The 18,084-nt window shown below is 43.8% G+C and overlaps 1 pseudogene; it reads right to left on the reverse strand.

The window, feature by feature from the left end:
• Window positions 1-3,655: 3,655 nt before the first annotated feature.
• On the reverse strand, window positions 3,656-3,864 carry LOC121690520 (annotated as a pseudogene).
• Window positions 3,865-18,084: the final 14,220 nt, after the last annotated feature.

Consider the following 18,084-nt stretch of genomic DNA (forward strand, 5'->3'; position numbering starts at 1 on the left):
AGGAGGAGCTATGTCGTAAAAAATGCGAGCCCAAATCAGGCGAAAACCCAGAAACAGCGAAGGAATAACCAGACCTGCATAGGGCTTCTTTAACAGGCCAAGTTACATGTTAACATAGGACCCCTTCATTGATATCACCTTCACAATTCTTGCATTCATTGAGTTCTTGGAGAATTTCTGCTTTAATGTCTTTGCAGGATGTCAGAATAGCCTCCCAGAGCAGCTCTGGGAGGCTATTCTGACATCCTGCAAAGAACTGCAAAAGAACCGTGAACTGCCTCCCACCCTCATAGATCTTTTGCTTGATAAAACTCCAAAGGTTCTCAATAGGGTTGAGGTCAGAGGAAAATGGGGGCCACACCATGAGTTTCTCTCTTTTTATGCCCATAGCAGCCAATGACCCCAAGGTATTCTTTGCAGCATGAGATGGTGCATTGCAATGCATAAAGATGATTTTGTTATGGAAGGTACGGTTCTTCTTTTTGTACCACAGAAGAAAGTGGTCAGTCAGAAACTCTACATACTTTGCCGAGGTCATTTTCACACTGTCAGGGACCCTAAAAGGGCCTACCAACTCTCTCCCCATGATTCTGGCCCAAAACATGATTCCGCCACCTCCTTGCCGACATCTCAGCCTTGTTGGGACATGGCGGCCATTCACCAACCATCCAGTATTCTATCCATCTGGACCATCTAGGGTTGCACGGCACTCATCCGTAAACAAAACTGTTTGAAAATTAGTCTTCATGTATTCCTGAGCCCACTGCAACCATTTCTGCTTGTGAGCATTGTTTAGGGGTGGCCGAATAGTAGGTTTATACACACTTGCAAACTTCTTGAGGATCCTACACCTTGAGGTTCGTGGGACTCCAGAGGCATCAGTGGCTTCAAATACCTGTTTGCTGCTTTGCAATGGCATTTTAGTAGCTGCTCTCTTAATCCTATGAATTTGTCTGGCAGAAACCTTCCTTATTATGTATGCCTTTGTCTGCACGAACCCGCCTGTGCTCTGAATTAGCGACAAATTTCTTCACAGTACAATGATTAAGCATGAGTTTTTGGGAAATATCCAATGTTTTCATACTTTGTCCAAGGTAGTGCACAATTTCACACTTTTCAGTACCAGAGATCCTTCTTCTTTCCCTTCTTAAAGTGTAATTCCAGCGAAAATTGACCCAAGGGTGTTTTTCTGTATTAAAACACATCAAATAAGCCGTGGAGACATTTTTTGTTGATCAACCACTTCTCGCCCTCTTCTGAGCTTCCCAGAAGCTTAAGCAGTAGCCTGCATTTAAACACAATTGTTGCTGCGAGGTAGCCTGGAAAATCCAGACCCTGATAATCTAGAAAGATTAAAGGGACACCAGGCAACGTTTTCATGTTAATTAATCATCTTCGTAAGTCGGTATGTGGCTAAATGACTCATTACGGGGTGAATGAAGGCTCTCTCGCCTGCCCCTACTGCCTGTAGGAAGAATATCCCACTTGCAAGTTCGGTGTATCCCGCCGACCGAAGCAGGATCAGTTTACAGCACAGAGGCAGGCTAATGAAACGCTAGAGATTGTTGCAAACATGTGTATAATGGCAGAGCCTTTACAGAGCGAAAACCCTTGACGGAAGACGCAAAGAAAAGGAAAAGAGCTTCAGACCGAGCGAGGGGGAGTTTTGTAGAGAAAAAGCATCAGGCTTGCCTGGTGTCCCTTTAAGGGTCTGGCAAAGAACAATGTAATGGCCCAACTCGAGGGGCAGCAACAAGCATGCATTTAAAAATCTGCACGCAATTGGATAACACTAGACCATGTTTACTCTGAATGATTTCGGACTTCGACGCAATCGGATAACACTACGACCAATGTGTACTGTCCTCCAACATTGCAGTGCTGTCTTCATAAATTTAGCTGGTTCCCCAGAGCGTTGGGGTTAAAGTAACGTGCATCATTGCTCTTTGCCAGAGTGTCTCGCAGAGAGCTGCGAGGCATTCCAGACTACGAATTTTATAAAAAAGTAAATCATGCATAATTAAAAAAATAACTCAATTTAGGCTATCGTAGACCTCGTTGGCTATACGCAATAAGGTTTCCATTACAGCACAGTGCACGTTCCATGAATGAATGAAAGCGGATGCCTCATCTGGCAATAAGCGGATTGAAATCCTGACACTCCTTCAGTTACATTAAACTTGTGAACCAACTTGTTAACCATCAAATACCCCACAGATTTCAGTGGCCATCAGTCCCAACATTTAACAATATAATCAAGCAGTCCAAACGTAAATTAAATCCCAAACCAAACCGAACATCCTCTGCTTTTGATAGCCTACCGGTATGCCGTTCCAAACAAAACTCATGTTTCACAATAAAAACGCACCACGTCAGAAATAAAGGCCTGCCTTTATAGGACTGGTACCCTTGGGGGGTGGTTGGGTGGATGAGCTGGAGGGGTGTGTCTACTCTGAGGGAGGATATGCACCCAGAGGGGCCTCCCTGCCACCACACCTCCACATCCCTCCTCTTCCCCTGTGACTGCCAGGGCCAGCTCCACTCTGTACACCTTACTTTTTAATGCTCCTCATACTAGATGTCCAACATTCACACCCCCATTCAAGAAAACAATAACTAAATCATCTAGGAATAGAGCCAGGTGGGGCGTTCTGTGGGGGCCTGAAGAGGCCCTGCACAGTTGCGCCCCACCTCTTTTTAATGCATCTAATATCCTGGCAGTAGGATAACAACTGGTATCAGTGGCAGGGGAGGGCGGGAGTGGAGTGGTTCAAGCATCAGGTGCCTCTTCCTCACCCGTTATCCAGACGTGCATAAAACATTTGAAAACAAAACTCACAGCCATAGGTTATTTTGACAACGATGACTTTCTCTTCTGCATTGTCCTAACCATTAAAACGAGGCATATATGACAAGGCATTGCAATAATGTTTACAGAGATATACTGTAAGGTTGGCTGCGGACGGGACGGGGGAAGCATGATACACACATACACAGGCATGAGGATAAGTAAACACACACATGCAGGCACACGCATAAACAGGTAGGCATGCAAAATGCAAAATTAATATGCAGATTGTTACTATTGACTGACACTTGCACACACACACATTATCGAAATCATACGCTAGACGCTAGGCTATAGTCTTTCTACATGGGTTTAGTTAATGATCAGGCTATAACAAGACCACACTTTCATAGTGATTGGTGTAAACCGCAACATTTTAGAGTCCTGACAGGCTTTTTGTCGGGACTTTGCACACGCATCTCAGGGACTGTCCCGGTTAAACCAGGATGCCTGGTCACATTCTGTGTGAGTTGAATAACTTGACTTTTCAGATTAAATGTCCATAGGCTACTTGTTAAACCAGACATGTGAACAGTCTCTAAAATAAAGGTAGCTTCCTTAGTATGCATCGCTCTTTTAATCTTTTTCTCTCTCTCATTCTCAGAGGTAGCCTTCCAAGAATTTGCTCTGCTGCCGGCTTGTGCCTCCACATCGCCCAAAATGCTTGATTGCATTGCAGTCTCTGCATTTATCCCAATCCGTGAATTAGTAAAACACACTCAGCACACAGTGAACACACAGTGAGGTGAAGCACACACTAATCCTGGCGCAGTGAGCTGCCTGCTACAGCGGCGCTCGGGGAGCAGTGAGGGGTTAGGTGCCTTGCTCAAGGGCACTTCAGCCGTTCCTACTGGTCGGGTCCGAACCGGCAACCCTCCGGTTCCAAAACTCAAATTAATATATAGTCCTCAGGTAGAACACGTATCAGATATTAAACTGATAAGATACTACACTTGATATTACACTTGATCCTACAGATACTACACTTGATCTTAGCCAAAACGCCGAGAAGCGAAGTCTCTTTACCAGAAACTCTTTACCACACTGCCCTCTGCTGGTGTCATTACATTGTACCATATATATATATATATATATAGTATAAGTATAAATACTTTTTTGATCCCGTGAGGGAAATTTGGTCTCTGCATTTAACCCAATCGGTGAATTAGTGAAACACAAACAGCACACACTAATCCCGGCGCAGTGAGCTGCCTGCTACAACGGCGGCGCTCGGGGAGCAGTGAGGGGTAAGGTGCCTTGCTCAAGGGCACTTCAGCCGTGGTCCCACTGGTCAGGGCTCAAACCGTCCAGAGTGCTAACCAGTAGGCCACAGCTGCCCCAATGTCACTTTACACACACACACACACACACACACACACACACACACACACACACACACACACACACACACACACACACACACACCCCAACCCTACACACACAAAGGTTCTCTCTCTCTCTCTCTCTCTCTCTCTCTCTCTCTCTCTGTGTCTATCTGTCTGTCTGTGCCCCTCTTTGTCAAACACTAGACACATGCACACACTCTCACACATTTTCTCTCTCTCCCCTGTTTGCCTGTGGATTATAGACAGATGGCAGGAGTAATAAGGGCACTCTGTTCCCACAGACATATCTATCTATCTATCTCTCTCTCTCTCTCTCTCTCTCACACACACACACATACACACACACACACACACACACACACACACACACTATTCCTCTGCTCATTGCACAATTACAGCCCTCAAACAAATTTAATTCAAGCTTCCCGCTCTCACTTTCTCTGTCTTTCTGTCTGTATCTCTCTCTCTCTCCCTCTCTCTCTCTGGTTGCGTTCCGATTACAATGGTCCCTACACTGAATTCCCTACTCCCTTCCCAGTGCACAGGGTGTAAAATTCACAAGGAACTTCATAGGGAACTCGATCGCTAAAACAGTTTTATTTGGAATGCCCTGCCAGTCCATAGTTGCCATAGAGATGTTTGATGTTTCACAAGACGCGTCCAACACATTATGCATTCAAAACAGTAGATGGTTAGCTTGCTAGATTGCTAATGTAAAATAGTTGGCTCTTTTTAGATGTATTTTGAGATTACAATAACAGCTTTTTAGAATGTACTAGGTCTATTTCTCGCTAGTTTTCACAAAATCCAAGTATAAATACAGTGGGCAGTGCTTCGACTTGGCCAGCTTCCCTCACGGTCCGCGCGCAGGATCACGTGGCATCACGCGACTTTAATTTGTATTTTTCCAGTGACGCTGCAATGACGCTGCAACAACCGGCAGAGGTCTCAAGTGAGCAGGGTGTCCCGTAAAAAGAAATGGAGCTGGAAAACCCTACACAGACTTCACACACTACAGACTTTAGCAGACTGGTTTAGAAATAATTTAATAGCCAGAAATATGCCTGGCCTGCCCTAATAACAAATTAAACATTCTGGTTTTCTCCAAGTGCAACGATGATAGACAGATATCATTTGGACAAAATATAGAGCATATTAACCTCCGTTGCTCAGCCAAATGCCTTTCTTGTTACGTCCTGTTATCACGGAGTTACAGGCGATAAACGATTTTTGATGGTCACAAGTTTACTTCATTAGCCTTTATTTTTTTGATTATTAAAGAGTGTTTTTCATTTAAAGGCTTGACTTCGTGCTTATTCAGGAGAGCATTTAGTGCTCTCCCCAATCCCAGACGTTCACATTGCATGTTTGTTTGTAATGGATGCAACCACGAGATACGCTTGTCATAGGCGCCGATACCGTGGGTGCTCCGTCTCTCGGGCACCCACTGAAAACATCGAGCACCCACGTGTGGCAGCTTACAGTCCCGGCTAAATTTACATTCATTTAAAATAAAACATTGCAGTTTATGTTAAATTCAGCATCTGTCACAATGTGATTGGATATGTTGCTGTCAATTCCCTACTCCATATACTAACCACCAATGAGAGCGTCTCTCATATGAAAATTCCTGACACTTCCCACCTGAAGAATTAACACAAGGCTTTGTCGGGTCTATAACATAGCCTAGGTGGTCGCAACTCACAAAAGAAAAACAGATAGAAAGAACTCACGCAAATCTAGCCTACAACACGCAGACAGCTTCATGCGCAGGGGAGAGAACGCGCTTTATGATTGTTGGCTTCTGATGGTATCTTGCTAATTCACTGAACTGCATTAGATGACACAAATGGTATTGCCTTAATCTTATAACTCCTTGTCTGAGCGACTACCAGGCCTATGGTTTTTAAAAGTCAGATGTTCTCTGACAAAGACATTCGAAAATTAAGAATGTTTATTGACTAATTTTTGCAAACTCCCTTCATTCAACCATTGAAGACATCGCGGTCTGGTGCGCTATGTATATCGTTTCTCGTACCATTTAATTTCTCAGAATTTAGGTCTACTAGGCCTACAATAACATCATCACCAAATACATCTTTTATTTTTAGTTGATCAACCACAAAGAGTAGCATAGGCCTACTGTGCACAGTGCACTGACGACTGTAGCAGCCCAAGGTAACCAGTTGTTGTAGATGAGAGGCAACCCCTTGTTTCAGATAGCCTGGACAACATGTTACCTGGGTGTTGCCTACGTTATTAATTAATTGTAGCCTACAATAGTTCATTGATTCGCGTAACATATTAGCTCAAATAGTAGGGAATCAGGATGGAGAGAGTCACGCGTGTGTTGCTTTTGCGGGATCGAATCCAGTTTAATGCTAGTTTTCAAAACATATATTTTTTTTACATGTCCTTTGTCCGAGTGGCTGTAATGTACCCGAGTGCTCATGGCGTATGAAAAGCGACTTCAAACCGCCTAAAACAACTTGTTTGTGAATGTCTGACAACTGCTGCAGCACATGCACGCGCAAGGAAACCAGTAGGTGGAGAAACAAGAAGGCACACAACACCGGAACGAATTTAAGGCTATTTCGCATAGGCTACTCAATGGTGCTATTTCACACGCATTATAGCGACCCCCACTCACCGGGGTTAGGTGGAAGGTTTTAATAGATGATTGGCGTGGCCTACAGTGGACTAGGGCTGTCAAAATTGCTCAAAAATGACGTTCGAATATCCCCTCTAAAATAAACATATGTATTCGAATATATTGGAATATCTAGGCTATATTATTTGCGCATTATGTCAGTGACGTGCATCATGTCATCTGTTTTTAACTTTTTGTATGGTTATTGCTTGACAGGGGGGATCCCAAGCAGCTTTCAGCCATAAGGCATTTCCTAATTCACCCGACACTGATATTCAAAATGTTGAAACTATTTCGGCATAGCCTATATATAAGCAGTTTAATTAAATGTAATGTTAGTTGTAAACAAACGGGCTACTTGGTGAGGCTTGGCCTCACAGATGCACTCGTGCCTTAAATGGCAATACAAATCTTCACGATATAGGCCTATTAACTGACCGCCCGATTCATGTTGGCTGGGGGGCAGGGGGGGCCATCAGACATTTGTTCCCTAGGGTCTATGAATTGTTAATCTGGCCCTGCCCCCAACAAATGCAACTTTCCACCTCTGAGACAGCTTAAAAGAAGTCTAGAGGACTCCTAACTCACTAAGACCTACTTACTGTAGGCTGCGCAAACCACAGGCCTTTTTTTTGGGCAAGCCTGCATTCGAGGCAGGCCTTCTGTTGAAGAATTTTATATAAATCCTGCGCTAACAGCAATCCTCCTACTCCCCGCTACCACAGCTGTGGATAGTGTGGCATGCTCACGCTTTATGTCTCCTTCTTGCAAACTAGGCCTATAGCCCAACCATTTAAGTCTTAACCATTAAGTAAAAAATAACAACTTGCCAGATATGCAAGTTGTTATTTATCTTTGGGCTTCATATCTTTGGGCTTCATTCAGCAATGTTTGACGTCTTGAGTTAATGCATTAAACATTGTTTGCTGGTAACCAGCCACAAATAGCCTACAGATTCTTGCGTGCGTACATTCTCTATTCTCTTCAAAATGTGCACGTTCTATAGGCTGGCCAAGTGCGTAATTCTGCGGCATAAAGCAGATGTATTTGTTTATTGTACAGAAAAATAAAAATAACCGGTCAAGCAGTCAATTGACTACATTGCAGTCAATAAGTAGGGCAAATTACGAAACCAAAACGTGGGTCATAGTTGTCTAAGCCTCTGCTGTGAGGACAAACCCATGAACAAAGACGCGTTGATATCTGCAATAGAGTTTTTTTTTGCGAAACAAGCTCACAGCCGAACGAGTCATAGCACTGAAGGGAGAGGCAACTGGCATGTGATCTCCCCACGGGCCAATGGATGTACAAGTTTTCTCCTGTGCCTACAATATTTAATCCAGTGTTTTGTCAATTTGCAAAATGCTATTCGTTTTAACGAATTATTATGATAGTATGAAGTACTTTTTGTATAGGGTACTATCTTAATTGCTTTATACTCAATACTTGACCAATGGCTATTGCATCTGTCTATTGAAAGTGAGAATGTGGCATGTGATCTACTGTGTAGGCTTCATAAAATAAAATAAACAGATTGCTAATGGCCTACAAGCTGATCTGGGGTGCGTTTCCCGTACAATTACGGAGGTTAGCTTTTTACTAACAGGATGCGTCGTTCAACTAACCAACATGTAAGTTACGACTGTTTCCCAAAACTGTCGTACTTACATAGTACTGTAAGATTGGACCATGATAGTTTCCAAACTTCAGTAGTCTGGACTAAGGTGGTTAATGACGTTTAGTAGCACGTGAACGGGCACCTGCACAAACTTCTGTGGCGCATTGCGTTAAGGCCGGCAGATGACAGCCGCCGTTGCACAGCAGTTACCAGTCCCCTGTCCAAGAGTTGGAATCTGGGTTAAGATTTTGACAACAATATTGACATCGTTGTTTACCTAAGTTTATCTTTTGTGCAGATCATATTATCAAAATCAGAATCAGCCTTCTTGGCTTGGTTTGCGTAAACTAACAAGGACCTCCCCCCCCATGAAAATCAAAGGCTACATATTCTCAGCTGACTTGTCAAAAAGTGCGCACCACCTTATTATTATCTGCAGGTGTGTGACTTACTTACGTGCACATGGCTGCAAATTGACTTTTAATTTATGTATTTTCTGCCTTGGGCATTTTAAAATAAGGATGTATGGTGGTTAGAAGTGTAAATATCAATTAGAAATATTGATATTGATATTGATATTTATAATTATTAATTTGCAAACAAATAACTGGCGTCAGTGACATCTTTGACATGAAGATCCCTGGAACTATGCTTCTACTAGCATTCTACCACAGGTCGAGAGGTGTAGTTGTAACTACACAACTTTACGATAGTGGTAGCGAACGTTCGTTGCTACTATGGTTTTGGGAAACACTAACGTAGTGTAACGATGCATTGGACTATGTAAGTTGCAAATATGAATGTAATTCTGCGGCTAAAGCAGATGTATTTGTTTATTGTACAGAAAAATAAAAATGACATGTCAAGCAGTCAATTGACTACATTGCAGTCAAGAAGTAGGGCAAATTTATTTACGAAACCAAAACGTCGCAGAAGCCTACCCAAGGCTACAGATTAAATCTGAACAGTTATTTCTCTACTGGCTCAATTATCACAAAACTGTTTTGATTTGCGTAGTTGCGTTACCCCAACACTGACAATAATGTAGACAGCAAATTTCGATTTCGATTTTCGTTACCACCGTGTAGTCAAGCCTTAAGCCATACCCAAGTAGTCTAAATCGTGGTAAATCAAGCTTTTTCAGAAGGGGCGGCAGGCAGAGCGATGTACAGTGGCAGAGCAACGCACAGTGGCTGAAAGTGGTACTAAAGCTTCACGCCTCGTAATGCGCGACTGAAGTGGCCATTTGAAAGCGATGCCCACTGTATAGCTGCAAGCAGCAATGCGGGGGCCTAGCAGTGCGCTATAGCAGGAATGGCGTTGCCATGGCATGAGCAAGCACTCACAGCAAGAGGCCAAATTACACCAATGTCCTTGTGCGTTCTCATAATCAGCTACCATGTCCCTCTACATACAACAAAGTGTTGCTGAGATGTGAGCTCATTTTCTTTATTACAGCACCCCTAGAGGTCAAATGAGACCACTTTCCTTGAATGTCCTCACAATCAGCTAATATGTCCATGTATCAAGTTTGGACTTCATACAAGGAAGCGTTGCTGAGATATGAGCCCACTTCCTGTATTACAGCGCCCCCTATAGAGGCCAAATGATGCCAATTTCCTACTGTGTCCTCACAATCAGATACAAAGTCCCTGTACCAAGTTTGGACTTCATACATTAAAGCGTCTCCGAGATGTTAGCCCACTTCCTGTTTTGTGGCTTCATTGCCATATTTGATTGGCTGTCATGGGCCAATAAAGTGGAATTTGACAAATCTGACAAGTATCGTTTGTGCGGCTCGGTCTGAAGATCATCTCCGCCAAGTTCCGTGAAAATCGGATACAATTTGTGACCGCAGAAACTTTCTGTAGAGTTTGGACCAAATTCAATATGGCGGAGGTCCAATATGGTGGAAAGTGACGGGATAGGGGTCAATGAACTCGGGATGGTCCAAGGATTCAGACGCTACCTCAATTGTGAAAATCAGACAAAAGAGTCAAGGATCATGCGCATGAACGCATGTCCAGCATTGAATTGGTGGTGGCGCTAGTGTGTTCAATGTATATGCATGAAAATGGCTGAGTGATTGGGACAGTGTCCTGACTAATGTTATCAAGATTTGTTATGTTAACTTAAAGCATCACCGAGATGTTAGCCCACTTCCTGTTTTGCGGCTTCATCGCCATATTTGATTAGCTGTCACGGGCAAACAAAGTTGAAATTGAAAAATCTGGCAAGTATCTTCTGTGCAAGTTTCGTGAAAATCGGATGAAATTTGTGACCGCAGAAACTTTTCGTAGAGTTTGGACTAAATCCAATATGACCTGTTGGTGGCGCTAGACGGCTGGGCTTAGAGGTCCGTAAATGAGTATGAGTGGTCAGTGGAGTGTCCCGAAACTTTCTGCCAAACTTCAGCACTTTTTAGCCAGGCGTTCTATGGGCTGCCATAGACTCCAATGGCGGAAGTATAATAGGAAAAGCTAGTAACTCAATGGGTGCCTTCGCAGCTTTGCTGCTAGGCCCCCAAAAAAGGCAAACAAATGATGTTTATCTGCCAATACGGCCACCATCTACTGAACTACTGAGTTCCGGTGAAGTGACGTAGCTATGTTCACTAGCTCCCTACACACTTTGAACTTAACATGGCTGAACACCCTGTACAGCTCACGCAGTCCACTGTCCCTTTCTTCCTCCTGTCTTCTTTCTCTTTTCTGCTTTTTTTTCAAAGTCAAAGTCAAAGTCAAAGTCAGCTTTATTGTCAATTTCTTCACATGTTCCAGACATACAAAGAGATCGAAATTACGTTTCTCACTATCCCACGGTGAAGACAAGACATATTTTTCCAATTTAAGTCCACAGACAAACATAACATTCAAGTAAACAAAAAAGTAAGTAAATAAGTAAATAAGAGGGCACATATAATAATGAAAAAATAAGAGCAGCAAAATTTGGTTGAAATTGTGCGTAGACAGTCAATAAAATACTAGTGCAAAGTCAGGCCAATAAAAGGTTTGGGTAGTTCTGTTTGACCTAAGTAATAAAGAAAGTGGCATAGTGGTGCAAGTTATGTAAGAGCAGCAGAAGTGTTGTGTTTTCAGGACAACAACACCAAGTTGTAAAGTGTACAAGTGTGCAAGTGGAGTAGTGCAGGCGGCCATTGTGGGTCCAATGTCCAGGATGTTATGTAGCTGAGGGTGGAGGGGGGAGAGGAGGGAGAGAGTTCAGCATCCTTACAGCTTGGTGTATGAAGCTGTTGGTGAGTCTGGTAGTGCGGGAGCGCAGGCTTCTGTACCTCTTCCCAGAGGGCAGTAGATCAAACAGATTGTGAGCGGGGTGACTTGCATCACTCACAATTTTGGTCGCCTTGCGGGTGAGGTGGGTGGTGTAAATGTCCTTCAGGGAGGGGAGTGCAGCACCAATGATCCTTCCAGCTGTGTTCACTATGCGCTGCAGGGCTTTCCTGTTGTATTCAGTGCAGCTTCCGCCCCACACAGCGATACAGCTGGAGAGGATGCTCTCAATGGTGCCTCGGTAGAATGTGGTCATGATGGCTGGTGGAGCACTTGCTCGCCTGAGTTTCCGCAGGAAGTACAGGCGGCGCTGAGCTCTCTTCGCCAGTGATGCAGTGTTGGTGGTCCAGGAGAGGTCTTCACTGATGTGCACCCCCAGGAATTTGGTGCTGCTCGCTCTCTCCACCACAGCACCGTCGATGGTCAGTGGCAGGTGTTGGGTGTGACCTCTCCGGAAGTCAACAACAATCTCTTTGGTCTTGCTGACGTTCAGCAGGAGGTTGTTGTCCCTGCACCACGTGGTCAGATGGTCGACCTCCAACCTGTATTGAGTCTCGTCGCCCTTGGTGATGAGACCCACCAGAGTTGTGTCGTCAGCAAATTTCACTATGTGATTGTTGCTGTAGGTTGCAGTGCAGTCATGCGTCAGCAGGGTGAAGAGCAGCGGACTGAGCACGCAGCCTTGGGGGGCCCCTGTGCTCAGTGTGATGCTGCTTGAGGTATTGTTGCCAACACGTACTACTTGGGGCCTCTGACAGAGGAAGTCCAGTAGCCAGTTGCAGAGGTAGGTACTGAGTCCCAGTTTGTCAAGTTTGCAGATGAGTTGTTGTGGTATTATGGTGTTGAATGCAGAACTGAAGTCTATAAACAGCAATCTCACATATGAGTCTCTTTTTTCCAGGTGGGTGAGGGCTGGGTGGAGGGCAGAGCAGATTGCATCCTCTGTAGACCGCTTGGCTCGGTATGCAAACTGGAAGGGGTCCAGGGTGGGGGGGAGAATGGCTTTGATATGTGACATGACAAGCCGCTCAAAGCACTTCATGATGATGGGTGTCAGTGCCACAGGGCGGTAGTCATTGAAGCAGGATGGAGCAGTTTTCTTCGGCACAGGTATGATGGTGGCAGCTTTGAAACATGATGGGACGATGGCTTGCTTCAGGGAAGTGTTAAAGATGTCTGTGAAGACATCCTTAAGCTCCCCTGCGCAGTCCTTCAGCGCACGACCTGGGATGTTGTCTGGACCTGTTGCCTTACGGGTGTTGATAGCAGCAAGTGTCCTCTTCACGCTGTCGGCAGAGAGGCACAGGGGCTGCTCATGTAGAGGGGGATGGGTCTTCTGTGGGCAGGTGCTGTTTTGTGCTTCAAAGCGAGCAAAGAAGCGGTTCAGGTTGTTGAGCAGAGGGATGTTGCTCTCACAGCTCTGTGGCGCGGGCTTGTAGTCCGTGAGGGCCTGAATGCCCTCTTTTTCTGTTATAATCCTGTTTCCGAGGGAACAAATCTACCCCTACACACACACACACACACACACACACACACACACACACACACACACACACACCTGTCCATCCAACAAACTTCAGATTCGAGAGACGTTGGTGGAAAACAAAAAGAAGGCATGAGTGGCTGTCTGAGGAGGTACAGATGGAGAGAAATAGAATGCAGACATAACAGGAAAGCCTAAGAAAGGTGTCTGAGAAACAGAGAGAGAGAAAGAGAGTGAGAGAGGGCGTGTCAATGAGTCAATGATAGAGGCCTTGATAGAGGCCTTTGCTGCCATGGTGATAATGAATGTCACCATATAGGGAAGGCAGCCCAAGTCAACTGTGCTCTATTGCTGGGGGCCATATGACTGCTCACATGCGCGGCACAGGACACCTGTTCTAGAGCAGTGATGACCCACACCAGATGTGACGGTAAATTAAAGTGTTCATGCGTAAGAGAACATCTGTGTTAGATATGCAAGACCCCACCCCCTTCAGACTCACACACACACCACATAAGGGGTCAGCCACTGTAATTATTCTACTCTAAGAAAATGTACCCTAAAATTACTGTACGGGGGAAATAAGTACTGAACATGTTAAAAAAAAATTCAGTAAGTATACTATTTGCATGAAATTTTCATCAGACATCAGTATTAACTCCACATGTATATTGTATATATAAAAAAATCCAAACATTAAACTCCTTAAGTAGTTATGTGTAATAAAGTGTAAATTACACAGGAAAAAAGTATTGAACACGCTAAGAAAAAGCAGTACACCAAGGCAAGGAAAGCCACGGAACAAGCTGAAATCTATAAGCAGTTAATTGTTTATAGCAGTTTATATAAGCAGAGATTAATAAGTAATTATCCCTCCTATCTGTGCAAATTAATATAAACTGGGTTAATACATATTGATGGGCTATAAAAAGGTTTTTCGCTACCAAGGTGTCACACAAGAAACATTGCCTTGTTGCAAAACATATCAATGGAACTGGTTACAGGTGCTTTTCAAAACTTCAGAATCTTCCAGTAAGCAGCATTGGGGCCATTTTCTGTAAGTGGAAGGAACATCACTGCATCATGCACAGGATCTCCTTGCAAGATTTCTGACCAGGGAGTCAGAAGGATAGTCAGAAGAGTAGCCCAAGAGCCAAGGACCACTCAGAGAAAAAAGCACACCAGAGGATGTACTTCTTGCGGCAGTTGAGGAAATTCAACCTGCCAAAGTCGATGTTGGTGCACTTCTACTCTACCATCATAGAATCCATCCTCACTTCCTCCATCTCCATCTGGTATGCTGCTGCCACTGTCAAGGACAGGGGAAGTCTTCAGCGCATCATTTGCTCTGCTGAGAGAGTGATTGGCTGCAGCCTGCCTTCTCTCCAAAGTCTGTATAGTGCAGCAGATTAATGGCATATTTCAAGAGAATCGTTCAAATTGGTATAAAAGCATGAAATTTGGCACAGATACTCTCTAAGCGTCACTTTTTGGGAAAAAGGCGCTGGCCACCCAAAAATTCAACATGGCGGCTATTTTTTCAAGATGGCCGCTATTTCTGTCAAATGTCATTATGTCAATCGTTCAAACAGTGATGTATGGATTACATTTTGTTAAAATACTCTCTTAAGAATGTTTTTTTTTGGAAAATAGACTAGTAAAGTAGTAGTTAGATGGCCGCACCTGAATTGACAGGTTGTTCCAGCGCGGGAGAGCCAAGCCAAGGGTAAGCGGGGCAATACATGACTTGGAGTCTGCCTCAACTGGTGCAGGGGCGGAGTGGCAATCGGGACGGTCGGGAGTTTTCCCGGTGGGCCGGCCGAGGCCCTGTGACGTACATGAGAAATCTCAAAGACTTACACTTCAAAGTTAAACGAAGTCCAACCAATATTTATACCACTCGCTGACTGTCTATGTCATTCATGGTTACCCTGCACACTTATCTCTCCCATGCTGATTTTTGTGAAGGCTAGCCTTAATTTTTTATCTTAATTCATTTTTGTCTTAATTCATTTTGTTATTCAGGCGTTACAGAACTTTCATGGTCACAAATAAAAAAAAAAATACAATTTAATTTGTTTGTTTGTTCTTAAATCAACGCAGGCCTAGGCCGATTGCAGGTCAAGTCGTCATAATTTTCCCGGTGGATTTTAGTGCCCCACTCCGCCCCTGCTTACGTGAGTACACTTTCGTGTAGTACCCTATGTGCACTGTGTGCTTACTGGCGGAGTTAGCAAATTTTAACAAAATAGTATTGTCTCATATCAAACACTAACTCTGTGCACTTCACGGAAATGACAATTGCAAACATTTTAATATAACTTTATTGGCGTCCTCAATTCGACAGTGACATGGTCATACTGTGTCAAAACATGAACCGTTTATGTTATAACTTGCTTGTACCTCTGTAAAGTCTGTTTTCCACTGCTGCTGCTTCAGCTTTCTCAACCGCGATTACCACGAGTTTGAAAACACTCCCTCTCCTTCCGCTATTTGGCCAAGATGGCGTCCATTAAGGGCGAAAAGTGTCCAGCGTTGCACACTCAGCTTTTTGACCGTTATGAGTGCACCATCCAGGAACTTGCAGCGCCCTTCGTGTCGTTGGAATTTTCAGTGTGAACACCCTCATGCACTCAAATTAGGTATTGTAAGTGCAGAAGTACGCGATTTGAGACACAGTCTTGTTCATGTATGCTTACCTGGAAGGTGTAGATCACACGGGACTTAAATGGCACTGGATGAATAATCGGGCTAGGTGTAGGTGACCTGAACTTAGTTGTATCCCATACTTGAGTGGATGATTGGATGAAATATTGTCTTTGTCAGACAGACACAAAGGAACCCCTCCTATCACCCAACCCAACCCAACCCAACCCAACATGATGGCTATAGAATGACTGCCACCAACATTCTACTCTTTCACAATAAGTGACCTGGAGATCCTTGAGAAGTTTGTGGTCCTGCTGTATAATCGATCAATCACATCTGTTAGTGTAGATGAGGCTAAACTTGACATGTTTGCCCGAAAGCAGAGGCCATATGAAGCCATTCCTCAGGGCAGCTCTGCTTCAACACACTAAACGTACTGCATATCAGACAGGCTGCATATGGGGTCAAGCAACCCAGTGTCAGCCAGATCAGAGTCCTGCTGACTGGGGATGGAAAAAGCTTGGTGAACAATGGGGGGAAATCAGAGTGCCATGGAAGATGCAAATGTTTTAGATTAGATTTCCTGATTCTGGACCGTGATGTATACTGTATGAACACCTTCCTGGATATGTTGCCCCCAATACAACATTTGCTGACTGCCAAGCAGGGAGGCATTGGCTACCATTTTTAACAGTCTTTATTATGACTCGGCAGGGCACAACCTCTCAATCTCAGGCTGGACACTCTAACCACAAGGCCTTTTGAGCTGGTAAAAATGTGAATATAACTTATGTTAAGTCCCAACAGAGTACACTATTAAAGCAACACTCACCTTGAAAAATGCCTTGAATTTTTGCGATTGCCTTTTTCTAAAAGTGTGGCCGTTAGAATATTTTTGTTAACATGCATGTGTCCATCAGTGTACACTAGTGCAGTGCCCGTTCAAACATGCCATTCCTGAAGAAAACCCGTAGCTCAATTACATGCCCACAAGTATACCTGCTTTAAATATAGGATGATAAGGAAACATCATTCCAGCTAAGCATTCAATAATGAATACTGAATATTATAATATATTAGCCTATAATTAATGTGGCCTCTAATACGTGTGTAATAAATTTAGGCATGGCTGCATGTGACATTTCTACAGATCAGAATGACATAAGCCTAACAACTGTTTTGAGTTAAATGTGTACTGTATAGTTTACTGAATAACTTCCTAATGCTATTCGAAGCGTCAGTTTATTGCACATACTTTTATTTTGAGTGGTCAATACCCGTGTTTGATGGCGTAATAAGTGACGTTGCTCAGTCTTGTTGTCTAACGTTAGCTATGTGGCATTAGCCTATCGCTCGTTTCAATTTGGGACCTTGCAGTCGGAATTGTCATTTGTTTTGTCAAAGTCTCAAGTCCAAAGTAGCCTGGGCTATTCGAAGCGCCAGTTTATTGCACATACTTTTATTTTGAGTGGTCAATACCCGTGTTTGATGGCGTAATAAGTGATGTTGCTCAGTCTTGTTGTCTAACGTTAGCTATGTGGCATTAGCCTATCGCTCGTTTCAATTTGGGACCTTGCAGTCGGAATTGTCATTTGTTTTGTCAAAGTCTCAAGTCCAAAGTAGCCTGGGCTATTCGAAGCGTCAGTTTATTGCACATAATTTTGAGTGGTCACTACATACATACCCGTGTTTGTTAGTGTGTTGTTGGAAAATCCGCGTAATCATTTTATGCAAGCAATTAAACTGCATACAGGGAGTCTTTATTGTTGAGGTCAGACATGATAATCATCTTGCATCTTAATCCACAAGCGGTTCCCGAGTAATCCGTTTTTAATTAGCGACTGACTATCATCAAAGTGAGACCTGTCAGTAGGCTACACCAAACGGGCTCTGGCTACACGATTCATGGGGTGGAGCTCCCCTGAAACTGGTCCCCTTGGAAACAGTGCAGTGCAGTGCAGCGATAAATGTCCTACGTAAATAAGCATATTTTGAAATATGCATTCAAAAATCTTCAAAATCGAGAGTGCACATTTTTGTGCCACGCGCGAGCCACATACGAAATCTTAGGTCAGTCTGACAAACGGTCAGCGAGATATGGGCTCCACATGACCACACACAGTATCATATTTTTGTACTACATTGTATAATGTATACAGCATGTTTGTGTGTGTGAAAGACAGAGATCACCTGTATGCCA

The sequence above is a fragment of the Alosa sapidissima genome, chromosome 18 (genome assembly GCF_018492685.1).
Source record: "Alosa sapidissima isolate fAloSap1 chromosome 18, fAloSap1.pri, whole genome shotgun sequence".
NCBI lineage: Eukaryota > Metazoa > Chordata > Actinopteri > Clupeiformes > Clupeidae > Alosa > Alosa sapidissima.